Source organism: Acipenser ruthenus, chromosome 17, assembly GCF_902713425.1.
Source record: "Acipenser ruthenus chromosome 17, fAciRut3.2 maternal haplotype, whole genome shotgun sequence".
Lineage (NCBI taxonomy): Eukaryota > Metazoa > Chordata > Actinopteri > Acipenseriformes > Acipenseridae > Acipenser > Acipenser ruthenus.
Genome location: NC_081205.1, coordinates 11,836,500 through 11,858,607, shown reverse-complemented (window position 1 = coordinate 11,858,607; position 22,108 = coordinate 11,836,500). Strand labels below are relative to the sequence as shown.

General features: G+C 38.1%; 18 non-coding genes across 18 annotated transcripts; all 18 read right to left on the bottom strand.

Annotated features, from left to right (window-relative positions):
* Positions 1–56: 56 nt before the first annotated feature.
* trnar-ucg (transfer RNA arginine (anticodon UCG)) lies at positions 57–129 on the bottom strand. The gene has a single exon. It is a non-coding gene; the product is annotated as a tRNA-Arg (tRNA).
* Positions 130–1,235: 1,106 nt separating this feature from the next.
* Positions 1,236–1,307, bottom strand: trnaq-cug (transfer RNA glutamine (anticodon CUG)). Its single transcript has one exon. It is a non-coding gene; the product is annotated as a tRNA-Gln (tRNA).
* A 1,696-nt stretch (positions 1,308–3,003) lies between these two features.
* trnar-ucg (transfer RNA arginine (anticodon UCG)) lies at positions 3,004–3,076 on the bottom strand. Its single transcript has one exon. It is a non-coding gene; the product is annotated as a tRNA-Arg (tRNA).
* Positions 3,077–4,178: 1,102 nt separating this feature from the next.
* trnaq-cug (transfer RNA glutamine (anticodon CUG)) lies at positions 4,179–4,250 on the bottom strand. Its single transcript has one exon. It is a non-coding gene; the product is annotated as a tRNA-Gln (tRNA).
* Positions 4,251–6,229: 1,979 nt separating this feature from the next.
* trnar-ucg (transfer RNA arginine (anticodon UCG)) lies at positions 6,230–6,302 on the bottom strand. Its single transcript has one exon. It is a non-coding gene; the product is annotated as a tRNA-Arg (tRNA).
* Positions 6,303–7,405: 1,103 nt separating this feature from the next.
* trnaq-cug (transfer RNA glutamine (anticodon CUG)) lies at positions 7,406–7,477 on the bottom strand. The gene has a single exon. It is a non-coding gene; the product is annotated as a tRNA-Gln (tRNA).
* A 1,983-nt stretch (positions 7,478–9,460) lies between these two features.
* On the bottom strand, positions 9,461–9,533 carry trnar-ucg (transfer RNA arginine (anticodon UCG)). Its single transcript has one exon. It is a non-coding gene; the product is annotated as a tRNA-Arg (tRNA).
* A 712-nt stretch (positions 9,534–10,245) lies between these two features.
* Positions 10,246–10,318, bottom strand: trnar-ccu (transfer RNA arginine (anticodon CCU)). Its single transcript has one exon. It is a non-coding gene; the product is annotated as a tRNA-Arg (tRNA).
* A 340-nt stretch (positions 10,319–10,658) lies between these two features.
* Positions 10,659–10,730, bottom strand: trnaq-cug (transfer RNA glutamine (anticodon CUG)). The gene has a single exon. It is a non-coding gene; the product is annotated as a tRNA-Gln (tRNA).
* Positions 10,731–12,428: 1,698 nt separating this feature from the next.
* Positions 12,429–12,501, bottom strand: trnar-ucg (transfer RNA arginine (anticodon UCG)). Its single transcript has one exon. It is a non-coding gene; the product is annotated as a tRNA-Arg (tRNA).
* A 710-nt stretch (positions 12,502–13,211) lies between these two features.
* Positions 13,212–13,284, bottom strand: trnar-ccu (transfer RNA arginine (anticodon CCU)). The gene has a single exon. It is a non-coding gene; the product is annotated as a tRNA-Arg (tRNA).
* Positions 13,285–13,621: 337 nt separating this feature from the next.
* trnaq-cug (transfer RNA glutamine (anticodon CUG)) lies at positions 13,622–13,693 on the bottom strand. Its single transcript has one exon. It is a non-coding gene; the product is annotated as a tRNA-Gln (tRNA).
* A 1,706-nt stretch (positions 13,694–15,399) lies between these two features.
* Positions 15,400–15,472, bottom strand: trnar-ucg (transfer RNA arginine (anticodon UCG)). The gene has a single exon. It is a non-coding gene; the product is annotated as a tRNA-Arg (tRNA).
* Positions 15,473–16,184: 712 nt separating this feature from the next.
* trnar-ccu (transfer RNA arginine (anticodon CCU)) lies at positions 16,185–16,257 on the bottom strand. The gene has a single exon. It is a non-coding gene; the product is annotated as a tRNA-Arg (tRNA).
* Positions 16,258–16,594: 337 nt separating this feature from the next.
* Positions 16,595–16,666, bottom strand: trnaq-cug (transfer RNA glutamine (anticodon CUG)). The gene has a single exon. It is a non-coding gene; the product is annotated as a tRNA-Gln (tRNA).
* A 1,707-nt stretch (positions 16,667–18,373) lies between these two features.
* On the bottom strand, positions 18,374–18,446 carry trnar-ucg (transfer RNA arginine (anticodon UCG)). The gene has a single exon. It is a non-coding gene; the product is annotated as a tRNA-Arg (tRNA).
* Positions 18,447–19,553: 1,107 nt separating this feature from the next.
* On the bottom strand, positions 19,554–19,625 carry trnaq-cug (transfer RNA glutamine (anticodon CUG)). The gene has a single exon. It is a non-coding gene; the product is annotated as a tRNA-Gln (tRNA).
* A 1,705-nt stretch (positions 19,626–21,330) lies between these two features.
* On the bottom strand, positions 21,331–21,403 carry trnar-ucg (transfer RNA arginine (anticodon UCG)). The gene has a single exon. It is a non-coding gene; the product is annotated as a tRNA-Arg (tRNA).
* Between the last annotated feature and the right edge of the window lie 705 nt (positions 21,404–22,108).

Sequence of the window (22,108 nt, the reverse complement as noted above, 5' to 3'; positions counted from 1 at the left end):
TATTTGATCTGAAATACAAGTTACACAATTAATAAATAAAATCTAAAATAAACAAACGACCACGAAGGGACTCGAACCCTCAATCTTCTGATTCGAAGTCAGACGCCTTATCCATTAGGCCACGCGGTCTTTCACCGAAAGAGAGCGTTTACGTAAATACTTTCATCTATAATTAGCGTAGTTTGTACTACAGTATCAACGAAATATTTTTTCATAACAAAGCAAACAAGTACAGAACTACCACAGTCCAAAAGAGGTACGGTATTAAAAAAGCAGCCAGTAGCCCCGCCCATACCCTAAAGCTATGTGCTTACCCAATTGGCGCTGCCTCTTGTCTGTTATTTTCCTATTGCTGAGTGATGCCCCGCCCCTCGTACTCAGGGCACAAATGGAATTGACTGACGCTTCTGTGAAGTAATGGTTTTATAAACAATACATACCGGTATGTGATTGTTAATATGAAATATATATATAAAAGCGGCTGAAATACAAACTGACAAAAAAAAACTAGCATAGGATGGTTTCGATCCATCGACCTCTGGGTTATGGGCCCAGCATGCTTCCGCTGCGCCACTCTGCTTTTGCTCAGTTGTCAAATGTTTAATAAGATACTGTTAAATTAATTAATATAATGGACTACTATTTAATCATAGCGGTTAACGTTACTTTAGGGTGGTAAGGTTAAATTGCCTTTACCAGACACCGTGTTTAAATGGTTACTGACGCTAACCATGTTGAAATATATGTTTATTTATTTTGATGAATAATAGCTGAAGAGAGGGGAAACGTCTGGAAAGTTTTTTTATAAAACAGTCGTGAGAAAAAAAAACATACACGTTACACCCCAGATGGGACTCGAACCCACAATCCCTGGCTTAGGAGGCCAGGCCACTGGGGCTCCTAAAGAAAATGCCGTTCTTGCTCATATTTGTGTGCCAGACTATCGCTAAATACAGAATGGAAGGTAACCCCAAAAAAAAATTATTAACGCTTTACCTTTTTACCTGTACTGTACTCTGCAAGCTTTTTATGGTCACCTCGGATTTTCCAGTACAGGTTGCAAAAGCAGACAAAAGCAAATAAAAGTATTTCTGAGGGTTTTATACTTTAGATTTTATGGCTAAAAGGTGCCATCCCACAACTTTACAGTGAATTTCTCAGCATTTATTATGATAGAAACGTCAGTTCGACGAAACACGTTTTAATAACTTAAGAATAATAATGCACTGAAACGAAGGTCCCACCGAGATTTGAACTCGGATCGCTGGATTCAGAGTCCAGAGTGCTAACCATTACACCATGGAACCCATATTTACGCCTTGGCCACGTAACTGTAATAAATACATCATTTTTTTTTTTTTTGTAAGCGTTTCTACTGCGATTGTTTTAATTAGCACTAATCTTGGACTACCTTACCCAGGGTAACATTACACAGTCCAAGATTGGTTTTAATCGGGCTGTGAAAGCAGCCGAATATGTTTACAATGACTTGGATCCGGGAATCCAGAGCTTTAAAAACTGTAATAAGTCCAGACTAGTTTGGAAAAGCTTGTCTTCGTTCAGACTGTATCACAATCCCCCATCCTTCACTGCTATGACATAATAGTGTTGCATTGAATTACTACTTTTTATAAAGCATGTTATTGTGAAGCATGTTTACTGACGTGCACCTTTTGTTTTTGTGTAGATCTCCTCACCATTACCTACTGTCGAAGCAGTGGCCCTGGAGGCCAGAATGTTAATAAAGGTATGGAAATGGAAGTCTTTGTTAAAATATTCACAAGCATGTTTAATGTACAGGGTGATCAGGAGCACTGTTGTGGGGTAGCATTCTCCACAGAGTTAACTAGACAGGCAACAACATCACAGGTTACAGAGAGTCAGCTACTGTTGTGTTATAGTACATTTTTCGCATTTTGTTCTAGTAAACACACAAGCTGAAGTCCGGTTCCACATACAAACAGCTGATTGGATTCCTGAAGATGTGCGACAAAAGATTATTTCTCAGGTAACATCAATACTAAGATTACATATTCACTGGAGCTGACTGCTAATAACATTGAAGAAATGTGAAAGTTAACTAACAGCTGGTGTGTAAAGGGTAAATATTTTAACTTCTAACTGAAATGAAAGCTTAACAAAAAACACCTCTATGAATCTGTGCTATACGATGAAAACATGAATAAAATCAGACATTGGTCTAATTAGTTTGTTATAAGGCTATGATTTTGATGCAGTACTTTTTAGTTCGTTTTACTGGCAAGGTGCGGCAAAAAAACAAGAATTCACGGAAAGTTGTCCAAATGTAGGTTTAGCTACATCAACATACACAAGAGCTTTTAAATAGTACACCAGAACCAATAATATAAAGACTTGCTTTTGACTGCTGGCAAGTTTAAATGTTACTTTAGAGTACAAAACTTTACCGTCCAGACTTCAGACTCCGACATCATTTCTGGTCAGAGTCGAGGGTCTCAGTGCGACAAATGTTTGAAATTCTCCCTTTCGGGTTCCCTGTTGGTTGAGAGGACGGATGTACCAACGATGTCGCTTTTAAAACCTCTTGATAAGAGGTACAAACTCAGCACATTTACTTTAAATGTAAATGTATCCAATTTTGCGAATGCAATCTGTATTTAAAGTGTGAACAACAGCTGTGACCACTTTGCGCAGTCAAAAGTGCTGCGACACGACGCGTCCCGTACAGCAAATAGTGAAGCTGCACAGCTTGTAGTTGATTCATCTGCGATAGAAGGAATCTACGTAAGGAATTGATCATTTGACATATACTGGACTATACATTAGGTACATTTCTAACGAGATCACACTGATGTAGAACATATTTCTATATTTAAGTTAAATTATTTTCCTTACCACACCAAAGGAAAAGAGCCTATATCACTTTTTAAAACGCAGAAACATGTACACTGACTTACATTGTATTATTTGATCTGAAATACAAGTTACACAATTAATAAATAAAATCTAAAATAAAAAAAAAAACGACCACGAAGGGACTCGAACCCTCAATCTTCTGATTCGAAGTCAGACGCCTTATCCATTAGGCCACGCGGTCTTTCACCAAAAGAGAGCGTTTAGTAAATACTTTCATCTATAATTAGCGTAGTTTGTACTACAGTATCAACGAAATATGTTTTCATAACAAAGCAAACAAGTACAGAACTACCACAGTCCCAAAGAGGTACGGTATTAAAAAAGCAGCCAGTAGCCCCGCCCATACCCTAAAGCTATGTGCTTACCCAATTGGCGCTGCCTCTTGTCTGTTATTTTCCTATTGCTGAGTGATGCCCCGCCCCTCGTACTCAGGGCACAAAAGGAATTGACTGACGCTTCTGTGAAGTAATGGTTTTATAAACAATACATACCGGTATGTGATTGTTAATATGAAATATATATAAAAGCGGCTGAAATACAAACTGACAAAAAAAATCTAGCAGAGGATGGTTTCGATCCATCGACCTCTGGGTTATGGGCCCAGCACGCTTCCGCTGCGCCACTCGGCTTTTGATCAGTTGTCAAATGTTTAATAAGATACTGTTAAATTAATTAATATAATGGACTACTATTTAATCATAGCGGTTAACGTTACTCTAGGGTGGTAAGGTTAAATTGCCTTTACCAGACACCGTGTTTAAATGGTTACTGACGCTAACCATGTTGAAATATATGTTTATTTATTTTGATGAATAATAGCTGAAGAGAGGGGAAACGTCTGGAAAGTTTATTATAAAACAGTCGTGAGAAAAAAAAACATACACGTTACACCCCAGATGGGACTCGAACCCACAATCCCTGGCTTAGGAGGCCAGGCCACTGGGGCTCCTAAAGAAAATGCCGTTCTTGCTCATATTTGTGTGCCAGACTATCGCTAAATACAGAAAGGAAGGTAACCCCCCAAAAAAATTATTAACGCTTTACCTTTTTACCTGTACTGTACTCTGCAAGCTTTTTATGGTCACCTCGGATTTTTCAGTACAGGTTGCAAAAGCAGACAAAAGCAAATAAAAGTATTTCTGAGGGTTTTATACTTTAGATTTTATGGCTAAAAGGTGCCATCCCACAACTTTGCAGTGAATTTCTCAGCATTTATTATGATAGAAACGTCAGTTCGACGAAACACGTTTTAATAACTTAAGAATAATAATGCACTGAAACGACGGTCCCACCGAGATTTGAACTCGGATTGCTGGATTCAGAGTCCAGAGTGCTAACCATTACACCATGGAACCCATATTTACGCCTTGGCCACGTAACTGTAATAAATACATCATTTTATTATTCGCTTTTTTTTTTTTTTTTTTTTTTGTGTAAGCGTTTCTACTGCGATTGTTTTAATTAGCACTAATCTTGGACTACCTTACCCAGGGTAACATTACGCAGTCCAAGATTGGTTTAAATCGGGCTGTGAAAGCAGCCGAATATGTTTACAATGACTTGGATCCGGGAATCCAGAGCTTTAAAAACTGTAATAAGTCCAGACTAGTTTGGAAAAGCTTGTCTTCGTTCAGACTGTATCACAATCCCCCATCCTTCACTGCTATGACATAATAGTGTTGCATTGAATTACTACTTTTTATAAAGCATGTTATTGTGAAGCATGTTTACTGACGTGCACCTTTTGTTTTTGTGTAGATCTCCTCACCATTACCTACTGTCGAAGCAGTGGCCCTGGAGGCCAGAATGTTAATAAAGGTATGGAAATGGAAGTCTTTGTTAAAATATTCACAAGCATGTTTAATGTACAGGGTGATCAGGAGCACTGTTGTGGGGAAGCATTCTCCACAGAGTTAACTAGACAGGCAACAACATCACAGGTTACAGAGAGTCAGCTACTGTTGTGTTATAGTACATTTTTCGCATTTTGTTCTAGTAAACACACAAGCTGAAGTCCGGTTCCACATACAAACAGCTGATTGGATTCCTGAAGATGTGCGACAAAAGATTATTTCTCAGGTAACATCAATACTAAGATTACATATTCACTGGAGCTGACTGCTAATAACATTGAAGAAATGTGAAAGTTAACTAACAGCTGGTGTGTAAAGGGTAAATATTTTAACTTCTAACTGAAATGAAAGCTTAACAAAAAACACCTCTATGAATCTGTGCTATACGATGAAAACATGAATAAAATCAGACATTGGTCTAATTAGTTTGTTATAAGGCTATGATTTTGATGCAGTACTTTTTAGTTCGTTTTACTGGCAAGGTGCGGCAAAAAAACAAGAATTCACGGAAAGTTGTCCAAATGTAGGTTTAGCTACATCAACATACACAAGAGCTTTTAAATAGTACACCAGAACCAATAATATAAAGACTTGCTTTTGACTGCTGGCAAGTTTAAATGTTACTTTAGAGTACAAAACTTTACCGTCCAGACTTCAGACTCCGACATCATTTCTGGTCAGAGTCGAGGGTCTCAGTGCGACAAATGTTTGAAATTCTCCCTTTCGGGTTCCCTGTTGGTTGAGAGGACGGATGTACCAACGATGTCGCTTTTAAAACCTCTTGATAAGAGGTACAAACTCAGCACATTTACTTTAAATGTAAATGTATCCAATTTTGCGAATGCAATCTGTATTTAAAGTGTGAACAACAGCTGTGACCACTTTGCGCAGTCAAAAGTGCTGCGACACGACGCGTCCCGTACAGCAAATAGTGAAGCTGCACAGCTTGTAGTTGATTCACCTGCGATAGAAGGAATCTACGTAAGGAATTGATCATTTGACATATACTGGACTATACATTAGGTACATTTCAAACGAGATCACACTGATGTAGAACATATTTCTATATTTAAGTTGGAGCAGTGTGGAGCAGCAGTGTGGAGTAGTGGTTAGGGCTCTGGACTCTTGACCGGAGGGTTGTGGGTTCAATCCCCAGTGGGGGACACTGCTGTTGTACCCTTGAGCAAGGTACTTTACCTAGATTGCTCCAGTAAAAACCCAACTGTATAAATGGGTAATTGTATGTAAAAATAGTGTGATATCTGTATAATGTGATATTTTGTAACAATTGTAAGTCGCCCTGGATAAGGGCGTCTGCTAAGAAATGAATAATAATAATACATTATTTTCCTTACCACACCAAAGGAAAAGAGCCTATATCACTTTTTAAAACGCAGAAACATGTACACTGACTTACATTGTATTATTTGATCTGAAATACAAGTTACACAATTAATAAATGAAATCTAAAATAAAAAAAACGATCACGAAGGGACTCGAACCCTCAATCTTCTGATTCGAAGTCAAACGCCTTATCCATTAGGCCACGCGGTCTTTCACCAAAAGAGAGCGTTTAGTAAATACTTTCATCTATAATTAGCGTAGTTTGTACTACAGTATCAACGAAATATGTTTTCATAACAAAGCAAACAAGTACAGAACTACCACAGTCCCAAAGAGGTACGGTATTAAAAAAGCAGCCAGTAGCCCCGCCCATACCCTAAAGCTATGTGCTTACCCAATTGGCGCTGCCTCTTGTCTGTTATTTTCCTATTGCTGAGTGATGCCCCGCCCCTCGTACTCAGGGCACAAATGGAATTGACTGACGCTTCTGTGAAGTAATGGTTTTATAAACAATACATACCGGTATGTGATTGTTAATATGAAATATATATTAAAGCGGCTGAAATACAAACTGACAAAAAAAAGCTAGCAGAGGATGGTTTCGATCCATCGACCTCTGGGTTATGGGCCCAGCACGCTTCCGCTGCGCCACTCTGCTTTTGCTCAGTTGTCAAATGTTTAATAAGATACTGTTAAATTAATTAATATAATGGACTACTATTTAATCATTAGCGGTTAACGTTACTTTAGGGTGGTAAGGTTAAATTGCCTTTACCAGACACCGTGTTTAAATGGTTACTGACGCTAACCATGTTGAAATATATGTTTATTTATTTTGATGAATAATAGCTGAAGAGAGGGGAAACGTCTGGAAAGTTTATTATAAAACAGTCGTGAGAAAAAAAAACATACACGTTACACCCCAGATGGGACTCGAACCCACAATCCCTGGCTTAGGAGGCCAGGCCACTGGGGCTCCTAAAGAAAATGCCGTTCTTGCTCATATTTGTGTGCCAGACTATCGCTAAATACAGAAAGGAAGGTAACCCCCCAAAAAAATTATTAACGCTTTACCTTTTTACCTGTACTGTACTCTGCAAGCTTTTTATGGTCACCTCGGATTTTTCAGTACAGGTTGCAAAAGCAGACAAAAGCAAATAAAAGTATTTCTGAGGGTTTTATACTTTAGATTTTATGGCTAAAAGGTGCCATCCCACAACTTTGCAGTGAATTTCTCAGCATTTATTATGATAGAAACGTCAGTTCGACGAAACACGTTTTAATAACTTAAGAATAATAATGCACTGAAACGACGGTCCCACCGAGATTTGAACTCGGATTGCTGGATTCAGAGTCCAGAGTGCTAACCATTACACCATGGAACCCATATTTACGCCTTGGCCACGTAACTGTAATAAATACATCATTTTATTATTCGCTTTTTTTTTTTTTTTTTTTTTTTTGTGTGTAAGCGTTTCTACTGCGATTGTTTTAATTAGCACTAATCTTGGACTACCTTACCCAGGGTAACATTACGCAGTCCAAGATTGGTTTTAATCGGGCTGTGAAAGCAGCCGAATATGTTTACAATGACTTGGATCCGGGAATCCAGAGCTTTAAAAACTGTAATAAGTCCAGACTAGTTTGGAAAAGCTTGTCTTCGTTCAGACTGTATCACAATCCCCCATCCTTCACTGCTATGACATAATAGTGTTGCATTGAATTACTACTTTTTATAAAGCATGTTATTGTGAAGCATGTTTACTGACGTGCACCTTTTGTTTTTGTGTAGATCTCCTCACCATTACCTACTGTCGAAGCAGTGGCCCTGGAGGCCAGAATGTTAATAAAGGTATGGAAATGGAAGTCTTTGTTAAAATATTCACAAGCATGTTTAATGTACAGGGTGATCAGGAGCACTGTTGTGGGGAAGCATTCTCCACAGAGTTAACTAGACATGCAACAACATCACAGGTTACAGAGAGTCAGCTACTGTTGTGTTATAGTACATTTTTCGCATTTTGTTCTAGTAAACACACAAGCTGAAGTCCGGTTCCACATACAAACAGCTGATTGGATTCCTGAAGATGTGCGACAAAAGATTATTTCTCAGGTAACATCAATACTAAGATTACATATTCACTGGAGCTGACTGCTAATAACATTGAAGAAATGTGAAAGTTAACTAACAGCTGGTGTGTAAAGGGTAAATATTTTAACTTCTAACTGAAATGAAAGCTTAACAAAAAACACCTCTATGAATCTGTGCTATACGATGAAAACATGAATAAAATCAGACATTGGTCTAATTAGTTTGTTATAAGGCTATGATTTTGATGCAGTACTTTTTAGTTCGTTTTACTGGCAAGGTGCGGCAAAAAAACAAGAATTCACGGAAAGTTGTCCAAATGTAGGTTTAGCTACATCAACATACACAAGAGCTTTTAAATAGTACACCAGAACCAATAATATAAAGACTTGCTTTTGACTGCTGGCAAGTTTAAATGTTACTTTAGAGTACAAAACTTTACCGTCCAGACTTCAGACTCCGACATCATTTCTGGTCAGAGTCGAGGGTCTCAGTGCGACAAATGTTTGAAATTCTCCCTTTCGGGTTCCCTGTTGGTTGAGAGGACGGATGTACCAACGATGTCGCTTTTAAAACCTCTTGATAAGAGGTACAAACTCAGCACATTTACTTTAAATGTAAATGTATCCAATTTTGCGAATGCAATCTGTATTTAAAGTGTGAACAACAGCTGTGACCACTTTGCGCAGTCAAAAGTGCTGCGACACGACGCGTCCCGTACAGCAAATAGTGAAGCTGCACAGCTTGTAGTTGATTCACCTGCGATAGAAGGAATCTACGTAAGGAATTGATCATTTGACATATACTGGACTATACATTAGGTACATTTCAAACGAGATCACACTGATGTAGAACATATTTCTATATTTAAGTTGGAGCAGTGTGGAGCAGCAGTGTGGAGTAGTGGTTAGGGCTCTGGACTCTTGACCGGAGGGTTGTGGGTTCAATCCCCAGTGGGGGACACTGCTGTTGTACCCTTGAGCAAGGTACTTTACCTAGATTGCTCCAGTAAAAACCCAACTGTATAAATGGGTAATTGTATGTAAAAATAGTGTGATATCTGTATAATGTGATATTTTGTAACAATTGTAAGTCGCCCTGGATAAGGGCGTCTGCTAAGAAATGAATAATAATAATACATTATTTTCCTTACCACACCAAAGGAAAAGAGCCTATATCACTTTTTAAAACGCAGAAACATGTACACTGACTTACATTGTATTATTTGATCTGAAATACAAGTTACACAATTAATAAATGAAATCTAAAATAAAAAAAACGATCACGAAGGGACTCGAACCCTCAATCTTCTGATTCGAAGTCAAACGCCTTATCCATTAGGCCACGCGGTCTTTCACCAAAAGAGAGCGTTTAGTAAATACTTTCATCTATAATTAGCGTAGTTTGTACTACAGTATCAACGAAATATGTTTTCATAACAAAGCAAACAAGTACAGAACTACCACAGTCCCAAAGAGGTACGGTATTAAAAAAGCAGCCAGTAGCCCCGCCCATACCCTAAAGCTATGTGCTTACCCAATTGGCGCTGCCTCTTGTCTGTTATTTTCCTATTGCTGAGTGATGCCCCGCCCCTCGTACTCAGGGCACAAATGGAATTGACTGACGCTTCTGTGAAGTAATGGTTTTATAAACAATACATACCGGTATGTGATTGTTAATATGAAATATATATAAAAGCGGCTGAAATGCAAACTGACAAAAAAAATCTAGCAGAGGATGGTTTCGATCCATCGACCTCTGGGTTATGGGCCCAGCACGCTTCCGCTGCGCCACTCTGCTTTTGCTCAGTTGTCAAATGTTTAATAAGATACTGTTAAATTAATTAATATAATGGACTATTTGTTACTATTTAATCATTGCGGTTAACGTTACTTTAGGGTGGTAAAGTTAAATTACCTTTACCAGACACCGTGTTTAAATGGTTACTGACGCTAACCATGTTGAAATATATGTTTATTCATTTTTATGAATAATAGCTGAAGAGAGGGGAAACGTCTGGAAAGTTTATTATAAAACAGTCGTGAGAAAAAAACATACACGTTACACCCCAGATGGGACTCGAACCCACAATCCCTGGCTTAGGAGGCCAGTGCCTTATCCATTAGGCCACTGGGGCTCCTAAAGAAAATGCCGTTCTTGCTCATATTTGTGTGCCAGACTATCGCTAAATACAGAATGGAAGGTAACCCAAAAAAAAAAAAATTATTAACGCTTTACCTTTTTACCTGTACTGTACTCTGCAAGCTTTTTATGGTCACCTCGGATTTTTCAGTACAGGTTGCAAAAGCAGACAAAAGCAAATAAAAGTATTTCTGAGGGTTTTATACTTTAGATTTTATGGCTAAAAGGTGCCATCCCACAACTTTACAGTGAATTTCTCAGCATTTATTATGATAGAAACGTCAGTTCGACGAAACACGTTTTAATAACTTAAGAATAATAATGCACTGAAACGAAGGTCCCACCGAGATTTGAACTCGGATCGCAGGATTCAGAGTCCAGAGTGCTAACCATTACACCATGGAACCCATATTTACGCCTTGGCCACGTAACTGTAATAAATACATCATTTTTTTTTTTTTTTTTTTTGTAAGCGTTTCTACTGCGATTGTTTTAATTAGCACTAATCTTGGACTACCTTACCCAGGGTAACATTACACAGTCCAAGATTGGTTTTAATCGGGCTGTGAAAGCAGCCGAATATGTTTACAATGACTTGGATCCGGGAATCCAGAGCTTTAAAAACTGTAATAAGTCCAGACTAGTTTGGAAAAGCTTGTCTTCGTTCAGACTGTATCACAATCCCCCATCCTTCACTGCTATGACATAATAGTGTTGCATTGAATTACTACTTTTTATAAAGCATGTTATTGTGAAGCATGTTTACTGACGTGCACCTTTTGTTTTTGTGTAGATCTCCTCACCATTACCTACTGTCGAAGCAGTGGCCCTGGAGGCCAGAATGTTAATAAAGGTATGGAAATGGAAGTCTTTGTTAAAATATTCACAAGCATGTTTAATGTACAGGGTGATCAGGAGCACTGTTGTGGGGTAGCATTCTCCACAGAGTTAACTAGACAGGCAACAACATCACAGGTTACAGAGAGTCAGCTACTGTTGTGTTATAGTACATTTTTCGCATTTTGTTCTAGTAAACACACAAGCTGAAGTCCGGTTCCACATACAAACAGCTGATTGGATTCCTGAAGATGTGCGACAAAAGATTATTTCTCAGGTAACATCAATACTAAGATTACATATTCACTGGAGCTGACTGCTAATAACATTGAAGAAATGTGAAAGTTAACTAACAGCTGGTGTGTAAAGGGTAAATATTTTAACTTCTAACTGAAATGAAAGCTTAACAAAAAACACCTCTATGAATCTGTGCTATACGATGAAAACATGAATAAAATCAGACATTGGTCTAATTAGTTTGTTATAAGGCTATGATTTTGATGCAGTACTTTTTAGTTCGTTTTACTGGCAAGGTGCGGCAAAAAAACAAGAATTCACGGAAAGTTGTCCAAATGTAGGTTTAGCTACATCAACATACACAAGAGCTTTTAAATAGTACACCAGAACCAATAATATAAAGACTTGCTTTTGACTGCTGGCAAGTTTAAATGTTACTTTAGAGTACAAAACTTTACCGTCCAGACTTCAGACTCCGACATCATTTCTGGTAAGAGTCGAGGGTCTCAGTGCGACAAATGTTTGAAATTCTCCCTTTCGGGTTCCCTGTTGGTTGAGAGGACGGATGTACCAACGATGTCGCTTTTAAAACCTCTTGATAAGAGGTACAAACTCAGCACATTTACTTTAAATGTAAATGTATCCAATTTTGCGAATGCAATCTGTATTTAAAGTGTGAACAACAGCTGTGACCACTTTGCGCAGTCAAAAGTGCTGCGACACGACGCGTCCCGTACAGCAAATAGTGAAGCTGCACAGCTTGTAGTTGATTCACCTGCGATAGAAGGAATCTACGTAAGGAATTGATCATTTGACATATACTGGACTATACATTAGGTACATTTCTAACGAGATCACACTGATGTAGAACATATTTCTATATTTAAGTTAAATTATTTTCCTTACCACACCAAAGGAAAAGAGCCTATATCACTTTTTAAAACGCAGAAACATGTACACTGACTTACATTGTATTATTTGATCTGAAATACAAGTTACACAATTAATAAATAAAATCTAAAATAAACAAACGACCACGAAGGGACTCGAACCCTCAATCTTCTGATTCGAAGTCAGACGTCTTATCCATTAGGCCACGCGGTCTTTCACCGAAAGAGAGCGTTTACGTAAATACTTTCATCTATAATTAGCGTAGTTTGTACTACAGTATCAACGAAATTTTTTTTCATAACAAAGCAAACAAGTACAGAACTACCACAGTCCCAAAGAGGTACGGTATTAAAAAAGCAGCCAGTAGCCCCGCCCATACCCTAAAGCTATGTGCTTACCCAATTGGCGCTGCCTCTTGTCTGTTATTTTCCTATTGGGGAGTGATGCCCCGCCCCTCGTACTCAGGGCACAAAAGGAATTGACTGACGCTTCTGTGAAGTAATGGTTTTATAAACAATACATACCGGTATGTGATTGTTAATATAAAATATATATAAAAGCGGCTGAAATACAAACTGACAAAAAAAATCTAGCAGAGGATGGTTTCGATCCATCGACCTCTGGGTTATGGGCCCAGCACGCTTCCGCTGCGCCACTCTGCTTTTGCTCAGTTGTCAAATGTTTAATAAGATACTGTTAAATTAATTAATATAATGGACTACTATTTAATCATAGCGGTTAACGTTACTCTAGGGTGGTAAGGTTAAATTGCCTTTACCAGACACCGTGTTTAAATGGTTACTGACGCTAACCATGTTGAAATATATGTTTATTTATTTTGATGAATAATAGCTGAAAAGAGGGGAAACGTCTGGAAAGTTTATTATAAAACAGTCGTGAGAAAAAAAAAAACATGCACGTTACACCCCAGATGTGACTCGAACCCACAATCCCTGGCTTAGGAGGCCAGTGCCTTATCCATTAGGCCACTGGGGCTCCTAAAGAAAATGCCGTTCTTGCTCATATTTGTGTGCCAGGCTATCGCTAAATACAGAATGGAAGGGAACCCAAAAAAAAAAATATTAACGCTTTACCTTTTTACCTGTACTGTACTCTGCAAGCTTTTTATGGTCACCTCGGATTTTTCAGTACAGGTTGCAAAAGCAGACAAAAGCAAATAAAAGTATTTCTGAGGGTTTTATACTTTAGATTTTATGGCTAAAAGGTGCCATTCCACAACTTTGCAGTGAATTTCTCAGCATTTATTATGATAGAAACGTCAGTTCGACTAAACACTTTTTAATAACTTAAGAATAATAATGCACTGAAACGAAGGTCCCACCGAGATTTGAACTCGGATCGCTGGATTCAGAGTCCAGAGTGCTAACCATTACACCATGGAACCCACATTTACGCCTTGGCCACGTAACTGTAATAAATACATCATTTTTTTTTTTTTTTTTTTTTTTTTTTTGTAAGCGTTTCTACTGCGATTGTTTTAATTAGCACTAATCTTGGACTACCTTACCCAGGGTAACATTACGCAGTCCAAGATTGGTTTTAATCGGGCTGTGAAAGCAGCCGAATATGTTTACAATGACTTGGATCCGGGAATCCAGAGCTTTAAAAACTGTAATAAGTCCAGACTAGTTTGGAAAAGCTTGTCTTCGTTCAGACTGTATCACAATCCCCCATCCTTCACTGCTATGACATAATAGTGTTGCATTGAATTACTACTTTTTATAAAGCATGTTATTGTGAAGCATGTTTACTGACGTGCACCTTTTGTTTTTGTGTAGATCGCCTCACCATTACCTACTGTCGAAGCAGTGGCCCTGGAGGCCAGAATGTTAATAAAGGTATGGAAATGGAAGTCTTTGTTAAAATATTCACAAGGATGTTTAATGTACAGGGTGATCAGGAGCACTGTTGTGGGGAAGCATTCTCCACAGAGTTAACTAGACAGGCAACAACATCACAGGTTACAGAGAGTCAGCTACTATTGTGTTATAGTACATTTTTCGCATTTTGTTCTAGTAAACACACAAGCTGATGTCCGGTTCCACATACAAACAGCTGATTGGATTCCTGAAGATGCGCGACAAAAGATTATTTCTCAGGTAACATCAATACTAAGATTACATATTCACTGGAGCTGACTGCTAATAACATTGAAGAAATGTGAAAGTTAACTAACAGCTGGTGTGTAAAGGGTAAATATTTTAACTTCTAACTGAAATGAAAGCTTAACAAAAAACACCTCTATGAATCTGTGCTATACGATGAAAACATGAATAAAATCAGACATTGGTCTAATTAGTTTGTTATAAGGCTATGATTTTGATGCAGTACTTTTTAGTTCGTTTTACTGGCAAGGTGCGGCAAAAAAACAAGAATTCACGGAAAGTTGTCCAAATGTAGGTTTAGCTACATCAACATACACAAGAGCTTTTAAATAGTACACCAGAACCAATAATATAAAGACTTGCTTTTGACTGCTGGCAAGTTTAAATGTTACTTTAGAGTACAAAACTTTACCGTCCAGACTTCAGACTCCGACATCATTTCTGGTCAGAGTCGAGGGTCTCAGTGCGACAAATGTTTGAAATTCTCCCTTTCGGGTTCCCTGTTGGTTGAGAGGACGGATGTACCAACGATGTCGCTTTTAAAACCTCTTGATAAGAGGTACAAACTCAGCACATTTACTTTAAATGTAAATGTATCCAATTTTGCGAATGCAATCTGTATTTAAAGTGTGAACAACAGCTGTGACCACTTTGCGCAGTCAAAAGTGCTGCGACACGACGCGTCCTGTACAGCAAATAGTGAAGCTTCACAGCTTGTAGTTGATTCACCTGCGATAGAAGGAATCTACGTAAGGAATTGATCATTTGACATATACTGGACTATACATTAGGTACATTTCTAACGAGATCACACTGATGTAGAACATATTTCTATATTTAAGTTAAATTATTTTCCTTACCACACCAAAGGAAAAGAGCCTATATCACTTTTTAAAACGCAGAAACATGTACACTGACTTACATTGTATTATTTGATCTGAAATACAAGTTACACAATTAATAAATAAAATCTAAAATAAACAAACGACCACGAAGGGACTCGAACCCTCAATCTTCTGATTCGAAGTCAGACGTCTTATCCATTAGGCCACGCGGTCTTTCACCGAAAGAGAGCGTTTACGTAAATACTTTCATCTATAATTAGCGTAGTTTGTACTACAGTATCAACGAAATATTTTTTCATAACAAAGCAAACAAGTACAGAACTACCACAGTCCCAAAGAGGTACGGTATTAAAAAAGCAGCCAGTAGCCCCGCCCATACCCTAAAGCTATGTGCTTACCCAATTGGCGCTGCCTCTTGTCTGTTATTTTCCTATTGCTGAGTGATGCCCCGCCCCTCGTACTCAGGGCACAAATGGAATTGACTGACGCTTCTGTGAAGTAATGGTTTTATAAACAATACATACCGGTATGTGATTGTTAATATGAAATATATATATAAAAGCGGCTGAAATACAAACTGACAAAAAAAAACTAGCATAGGATGGTTTCGATCCATCGACCTCTGGGTTATGGGCCCAGCACGCTTCCGCTGCGCCACCCTGCTTTTGCTCAGTTGTCAAATGTTTAATAAGATACTGTTAAATTAATTAATATAATGGACTACTATTTAATCATAGCGGTTAACGTTACTTTAGGGTGGTAAGGTTAAATTGCCTTTACCAGACACCGTGTTTAAATGGTTACTGACGCTAACCATGTTGAAATATATGTTTATTTATTTTGATGAATAATAGCTGAAAAGAGGGGAAACGTCTGGAAAGTTTATTATAAAACAGTCGTGAGAAAAAAAAAAACATACACGTTACACCCCAGATGGGACTCGAACCCACAATCCCTGGCTTAGGAGGCCAGTGCCTTATCCATTAGGCCACTGGGGCTCCTAAAGAAAATGCCGTTCTTGCTCATATTTGTGTGCCAGGCTATCGCTAAATACAGAATGGAAGGGAACCCAAAAAAAAAAATATTAACGCTTTACCTTTTTACCTGTACTGTACTCTGCAAGCTTTTTATGGTCACCTCGGATTTTTCAGTACAGGTTGCAAAAGCAGACAAAAGCAAATAAAAGTATTTCTGAGGGTTTTATACTTTAGATTTTATGGCTAAAAGGTGCCATTCCACAACTTTGCAGTGAATTTCTCAGCATTTATTATGATAGAAACGTCAGTTCGACTAAACACTTTTTAATAACTTAAGAATAATAATGCACTGAAACGAAGGTCCCACCGAGATTTGAACTCGGATCGCTGGATTCAGAGTCCAGAGTGCTAACCATTACACCATGGAACCCACATTTACGCCTTGGCCACGTAACTGTAATAAATACATCATTTTTTTTTTTTTTTTTTTTTTTTTTTTGTAAGCGTTTCTACTGCGATTGTTTTAATTAGCACTAATCTTGGACTACCTTACCCAGGGTAACATTACGCAGTCCAAGATTGGTTTTAATCGGGCTGTGAAAGCAGCCGAATATGTTTACAATGACTTGGATCCGGGAATCCAGAGCTTTAAAAACTGTAATAAGTCCAGACTAGTTTGGAAAAGCTTGTCTTCGTTCAGACTGTATCACAATCCCCCATCCTTCACTGCTATGACATAATAGTGTTGCATTGAATTACTACTTTTTATAAAGCATGTTATTGTGAAGCATGTTTACTGACGTGCACCTTTTGTTTTTGTGTAGATCGCCACACCATTACCTACTGTCGAAGCAGTGGCCCTGGAAGCCAGAATGTTAATAAAGGTATGGAAATGGAAGTCTTTGTTAAAATATTCACAAGGATGTTTAATGTACAGGGTGATCAGGAGCACTGTTGTGGGGAAGCATTCTCCACAGAGTTAACTAGACAGGCAACAACATCACAGGTTACAGAGAGTCAGCTACTATTGTGTTATAGTACATTTTTCGCATTTTGTTCTAGTAAACACACAAGCTGATGTCCGGTTCCACATACAAACAGCTGATTGGATTCCTGAAGATGCGCGACAAAAGATTATTTCTCAGGTAACATCAATACTAAGATTACATATTCACTGGAGCTGACTGCTAATAACATTGAAGAAATGTGAAAGTTAACTAACAGCTGGTGTGTAAAGGGTAAATATTTTAACTTCTAACTGAAATGAAAGCTTAACAAAAAACACCTCTATGAATCTGTGCTATACGATGAAAACATGAATAAAATCAGACATTGGTCTAATTAGTTTGTTATAAGGCTATGATTTTGATGCAGTACTTTTTAGTTCGTTTTACTGGCAAGGTGCGGCAAAAAAACAAGAATTCACGGAAAGTTGTCCAAATGTAGGTTTAGCTACATCAACATACACAAGAGCTTTTAAATAGTACACCAGAACCAATAATATAAAGACTTGCTTTTGACTGCTGGCAAGTTTAAATGTTACTTTAGAGTACAAAACTTTACCGTCCAGACTTCAGACTCCGACATCATTTCTGGTCAGAGTCGAGGGTCTCAGTGCGACAAATGTTTGAAATTCTCCCTTTCGGGTTCCCTGTTGGTTGAGAGGACGGATGTACCAACGATGTCGCTTTTAAAACCTCTTGATAAGAGGTACAAACTCAGCACATTTACTTTAAATGTAAATGTATCCAATTTTGCGAATGCAATCTGTATTTAAAGTGTGAACAACAGCTGTGACCACTTTGCGCAGTCAAAAGTGCTGCGACACGACGCGTCCTGTACAGCAAATAGTGAAGCTTCACAGCTTGTAGTTGATTCACCTGCGATAGAAGGAATCTACGTAAGGAATTGATCATTTGACATATACTGGACTATACATTAGGTACATTTCTAACGAGATCACACTGATGTAGAACATATTTCTATATTTAAGTTAAATTATTTTCCTTACCACACCAAAGGAAAAGAGCCTATATCACTTTTTAAAACGCAGAAACATGTACACTGACTTACATTGTATTATTTGATCTGAAATACAAGTTACACAATTAATAAATAAAATCTAAAATAAAAAAAACGACCACGAAGGGACTCGAACCCTCAATCTTCTGATTCGAAGTCAGACGCCTTATCCATTAGGCCACGCGGTCTTTCACAGAACGAAAGCGTTTACGTAAATACTTTCATCTATAATTAGCGTAGTTTGTACTACAGTATCAACGAAATATTTTTTCATAACAAAGCAAACAAGTACAGAACTACCACAGTCCCAAAGAGGTACGGTATTAAAAAAGCAGCCAGTAGCCCCGCCCATACCCTAAAGCTATGTGCTTACCCAATTGGCGCTGCCTCTTGTCTGTTATTTTCCTATTGCTGAGTGATGCCCCGCCCCTCGTACTCAGGGCACAAATGGAATTGACTGACGCTTCTGTGAAGTAATGGTTTTATAAACAATACATACCGGTATGTGATTGTTAATATGAAATATATATATAAAAGCGGCTGAAATACAAACTGACAAAAAAAAAACTAGCATAGGATGGTTTCGATCCATCGACCTCTGGGTTATGGGCCCAGCACGCTTCCGCTGCGCCACCCTGCTTTTGCTCAGTTGTCAAATGTTTAATAAGATACTGTTAAATTAATTAATATAATGGACTACTATTTAATCATAGCGGTTAACGTTACTTTAGGGTGGTAAGGTTAAATTGCCTTTACCAGACACCGTGTTTAAATGGTTACTGACGCTAACCATGTTGAAATATATGTTTATTTATTTTGATGAATAATAGCTGAAGAGAGGGGAAACGTCTGGAAAGTTTTTTTATAAAACAGTCGTGAGAAAAAAAAACATACACGTTACACCCCAGATGGGACTCGAACCCACAATCCCTGGCTTAGGAGGCCAGGCCACTGGGGCTCCTAAAGAAAATGCCGTTCTTGCTCATATTTGTGTGCCAGACTATCGCTAAATACAGAATGGAAGGTAACCCCAAAAAAAAATTATTAACGCTTTACCTTTTTACCTGTACTGTACTCTGCAAGCTTTTTATGGTCACCTCGGATTTTTCAGTACAGGTTGCAAAAGCAGACAAAAGCAAATAAAAGTATTTCTGAGGGTTTTATACTTTAGATTTTATGGCTAAAAGGTGCCATCCCACAACTTTGCATTGAATTTCTCAGCATTTATTATGATAGAAACGTCAGTTCGACGAAACACGTTTTAATAACTTAAGAATAATAATGCACTGAAACGAAGGTCCCACCGAGATTTGAACTCGGATCGCTGGATTCAGAGTCCAGAGTGCTAACCATTACACCATGGAACCCATATTTACGCCTTGGCCACGTAACTGTAATAAATACATCATTTTTTTTTTTTTTTTTTTTTTTTTTTGTAAGCGTTTCTACTGCGATTGTTTTAATTAGCACTAATCTTGGACTACCTTACCCAGGGTAACATTACGCAGTCCAAGATTGGTTTTAATCGGGCTGTGAAAGCAGCCGAATATGTTTACAATGACTTGGATCCGGGAATCCAGAGCTTTAAAAACTGTAATAAGTCCAGACTAGTTTGGAAAAGCTTGTCTTCGTTCAGACTGTATCACAATCCCCCATCCTTCACTGCTATGACATAATAGTGTTGCATTGAATTACTACTTTTTATAAAGCATGTTATTGTGAAGCATGTTTACTGACGTGCACCTTTTGTTTTTGTGTAGATCGCCTCACCATTACCTACTGTCGAAGCAGTGGCCCTGGAGGCCAGAATGTTAATAAAGGTATGGAAATGGAAGTCTTTGTTAAAATATTCACAAGCATGTTTAATGTACAGGGTGATCAGGAGCACTGTTGTGGGGAAGCATTCTCCACAGAGTTAACTAGACAGGCAACAACATCACAGGTTACAGAGAGTCAGCTACTGTTGTGTTATAGTACATTTTTCGCATTTTGTTCTAGTAAACACACAAGCTGATGTCCGGTTCCACATACAAACAGCTGATTGGATTCCTGAAGATGCGCGACAAAAGATTATTTCTCAGGTAACATCAATACTAAGATTACATATTCACTGGAGCTGACTGCTAATAACATTGAAGAAATGTGAAAGTTAACTAACAGCTGGTGTGTAAAGGGTAAATATTTTAACTTCTAACTGAAATGAAAGCTTAACAAAAAACACCTCTATGAATCTGTGCTATACGATGAAAACATGAATAAAATCAGACATTGGTCTAATTAGTTTGTTATAAGGCTATGATTTTGATGCAGTACTTTTTAGTTCGTTTTACTGGCAAGGTGCGGCAAAAAAACAAGAATTCACGGAAAGTTGTCCAAATGTAGGTTTAGCTACATCAACATACACAAGAGCTTTTAAATAGTACACCAGAACCAATAATATAAAGACTTGCTTTTGACTGCTGGCAAGTTTAAATGTTACTTTAGAGTACAAAACTTTACCGTCCAGACTTCAGACTCCGACATCATTTCTGGTCAGAGTCGAGGGTCTCAGTGCGACAAATGTTTGAAATTCTCCCTTTCGGGTTCCCTGTTGGTTGAGAGGACGGATGTACCAACGATGTCGCTTTTAAAACCTCTTGATAAGAGGTACAAACTCAGCACATTTACTTTAAATGTAAATGTATCCAATTTTGCGAATGCAATCTGTATTTAAAGTGTGAACAACAGCTGTGACCACTTTGCGCAGTCAAAAGTGCTGCGACACGACGCGTCCTGTACAGCAAATAGTGAAGCTTCACAGCTTGTAGTTGATTCACCTGCGATAGAAGGAATCTACGTAAGGAATTGATCATTTGACATATACTGGACTATACATTAGGTACATTTCTAACGAGATCACACTGATGTAGAACATATTTCTATATTTAAGTTAAATTATTTTCCTTACCACACCAAAGGAAAAGAGCCTATATCACTTTTTAAAACGCAGAAACATGTACACTGACTTACATTGTATTATTTGATCTGAAATACAAGTTACACAATTAATAAATAAAATCTAAAATAAACAAACGACCACGAAGGGACTCGAACCCTCAATCTTCTGATTCGAAGTCAGACGCCTTATCCATTAGGCCACGCGGTCTTTCACCGAAAGAGAGCGTTTACGTAAATACTTTCATCTATAATTAGCGTAGTTTGTACTACAGTATCAACGAAATATTTTTTCATAACAAAGCAAACAAGTACAGAACTACCACAGTCCCAAAGAGGTACGGTATTAAAAAAGCAGCCAGTAGCCCCGCCCATACCCTAAAGCTATGTGCTTACCCAATTGGCGCTGCCTCTTGTCTGTTATTTTCCTATTGCTGAGTGATGCCCCGCCCCTCGTACTCAGGGCACAAATGGAATTGACTGACGCTTCTGTGAAGTAATGGTTTTATAAACAATACATACCGGTATGTGATTGTTAATATGAAATATATATATAAAAGCGGCTGAAATACAAACTGACAAAAAAAAACTAGCATAGGATGGTTTCGATCCATCGACCTCTGGGTTATGGGCCCAGCACGCTTCCGCTGCGCCACTCTGCTTTTGCTCAGTTGTCAAATGTTTAATAAGATACTGTTAAATTAATTAATATAATGGACTACTATTTAATCATAGCGGTTAACGTTACTTTAGGGTGGTAAGGTTAAATTGCCTTTACCAGACACCGTGTTTAAATGGTTACTGACGCTAACCATGTTGAAATATATGTTTATTTATTTTGATGAATAATAGCTGAAGAGAGGGGAAACGTCTGGAAAGTTTATTATAAAACAGTCGTGAGAAAAAAAAAAACATA